General features: G+C 30.8%; 1 long non-coding RNA gene across 1 annotated transcript; it reads right to left on the bottom strand.

Moving 5' to 3' along the window:
• Positions 1-384: 384 nt before the first annotated feature.
• Positions 385-2,562, bottom strand: LOC129896260 (uncharacterized). The gene is made up of 4 exons (XR_008767928.1): positions 2,480-2,562; positions 2,277-2,360; positions 809-2,203; positions 385-726 (listed from the first exon to the last, which is right to left on the bottom strand). It is a non-coding gene; the product is annotated as an uncharacterized LOC129896260 (long non-coding RNA).
• Between the last annotated feature and the right edge of the window lie 280 nt (positions 2,563-2,842).

The following is a 2,842-nucleotide window of genomic DNA, read 5'->3' as shown; positions in this document are numbered from 1 at the left end:
CTTACAATTCCCGCCTGATTTTGCCATTGGTTCTTAATTCGTAGAGAGGTTTATGTGTGAAGTTTGCCACAGTTTAAATAAATTCTGGCTAAATAACTGTGGGTAAAGCCATTTTAATATAGTTTATATTTGTGTATTTGTATAATGTATAAAATTATACTCATATAAAGTAACGAAGTATTCAAGATTTTTATTTGTTAATTGATACTTTATAATATGTATATCATAAGTAATTTGTATAATACATTATATGTATATCAAATTTAGTTGGGTTAATTTGTATAATAATCTGTTTGTATAAAAAGTTATCACAGAAGCATAAAAACAAAAACAATAAAATAACATTGACATCAACCAAAAATATACAAAGTCAAGTTGTATAATAGGTTATAAACGAGATATAAACACACAATTCGACAAAATAATATTTTCCATCCAATCAAAATGTATAAATTATGGAAGAGCTAGTCAGTATTTTCAAAAAAACATAAAAGTAGGCTACTGAATATTGATTCTTTCAGTGCTCTCACATTCAACATGAGATCTGATCGGCTATGGGGGTGTTTCACTATCATTTATGGCCTCAGCTTGAATTTTTTACATGTCATAGCTCCACAATGTTGCTGCATATCTTGTACGAATTAACTCCGGATCAAATGGACATACAGAAATGCAATCTCCATCGTTCAGGTACTCTGCGTAAGCTGATACATATAAACCACCATCCTTGTATGCAGATCAACAAAAAGTAAGATATTCTTTTATTGTCTAATTTTTTAATAAACATAATGAATGTATAAAAACTTACATGTTGTCCGGTAGCTGTTGAGGTATGTCATCCATATAAATGATATCAAATGAATCATAGTTTGTGTGGAATTTATATTTCGGGTGTTCATGTATATTCAGACCTTTCTTCTCATAAAAATCAGTCATCGAAAGATACATGAGTATAAGCTGCGCAAATTTCTTGACCTCGTTGGATACATGTGAATCATGAATGGCATCTTTGATTGAGTCATATACCATTATGCAGCGCTCATTGAAAGATATAACTATCAATACCCAATGAAATCTTTTCTTCACATTAATCGGAATGTATATATGATCAACGAAATGCCATGACATAGCAACATGAATCCTATATCCGTTGATATATTCAAAGATTGTCTTCTCAGAATTGGCCCGATGATAATTCACTAGACTCATAATATGCTTTTCAAATATTGTGAATCAACATGTTGAAATTGCAATCAACAGTGTTGAAGCTATACGTGGTGCTAGAAAAGTACTTCACTTTTTTCTTAGATTATACAATATCACATCTATGTGCTGTAAAAGAAAAAGTAGCAGCCAACATGAAAAGTTATATGAATGTAGTAGATGTATGATTAATACAATAAAGTGTAAAAATTATACCGAATTATCAAAAAAATGTCCTTCATTAGTCAATTTGTAGAACCAATTCTTGTCAGACACAGTAACAACACCAAAATTCATGAAAGCTGATAAGGAAGACTTGTTCTTTTTGTATTGATCATCATTGTTTTTTCTGGCGTCAAATTAAAAGATTATACAGGAATGAAATATACTATATAAAATTTGAAATTGATAAAAAGTATATTTTATGTTATGTATAATTTTTATACAAAATTGTACTTGCTTGCTTTGGTTTTTAGCAAGAAGGTCTTTCCTTAACCATTTTCAGAAATTACCATATATGGATGCATCATGTGTTCTAGTAATAGAATCAAATGGATGCTTCTGATTGAAAAATACAGAGAGCTTTGATAAACTACCTGAAATAGTATCACATTTTAATTTTAAAACTAGATCCAAGTTGTATAAACTTATAAAATGTATAATTTATACTAGAATCAGATTCAAAAATTGTTATGTATGGTGATGTATTATACCAATCAGGATGCCTAATTCGGGGGATTAGTGTTGGAGTCTCCGCAGGAACAGTACCTTCTGAATGTAAGACAATGCTTCTTTCTGGGTTGAGACTTGGTAGTAGTTCATCAGGGATCAAAATATGAAATTCAGTTAGAACATGTTGCTAATTTTCATCACCAAGAAGGATCATTCTAATTGGTTGTAGGTATATAGTCTGTTCATCAGTATCTTTCATGTTTTGATCAAATTGCTGATTTTCATCTTCTGTGTGATCAGGTATATTATCCTCGGGAACGATAAAGTCCTATATAAAATGAAATGTATGAATTATCAAAATTTAATTATATACTAAATAAGTAAAGACCTTACATACGTACCAAAGAATTTTTATTGACGTTTGAATGATCGTCCATAAAATCTTGTTCTCCTTTAACTTCGGTGGGTAGATCTTGACCATCACGCTTAAAAATGATATAAAAAAAATATACTAATGAAAGTAAAAATAATTTATACAGCATTATCATTTTACAGCATTGTCATTGAATATAGAATACAAAATTTAAAAAGGATAAAATCTAACCTCTGAAGTATTATCATCAGATGATACGTGATCATGGGTCTGATTCTTCAACTCTTGACCAACAGGCTTGTTTATTATCTTATGGAAGTGGAGAAATTACATAAGGATGTTTGATGTTAAAAACAAATTAAATGGAAGTCGTAGTAGTTAAATCGGAGTCGTGTAGTGTGTTGTCGTTGTGGGGCTGCTGTTGCAGCTGGTGGGGTTGCATGTTGCAGGGCTTTAAAGTGTTTTAAAAAGGGTGTGGGTGCTTCTGGTTGCATCCACACGACCTCCCATTTAGTATGGTTAAAGATTTTACGAAATAAAGGTTTAAAAACTCTATGTTGGTATGGTAGTTTTGAGCTAGTTGTTTGGAGTTGT

Source organism: Solanum dulcamara, chromosome 7 (assembly GCF_947179165.1).
Source record: "Solanum dulcamara chromosome 7, daSolDulc1.2, whole genome shotgun sequence".
Taxonomy (NCBI): domain Eukaryota; kingdom Viridiplantae; phylum Streptophyta; class Magnoliopsida; order Solanales; family Solanaceae; genus Solanum; species Solanum dulcamara.
Note: the sequence above shows the minus strand (reverse complement) of the source record. Positions and strands in the feature narration are given on the sequence as shown.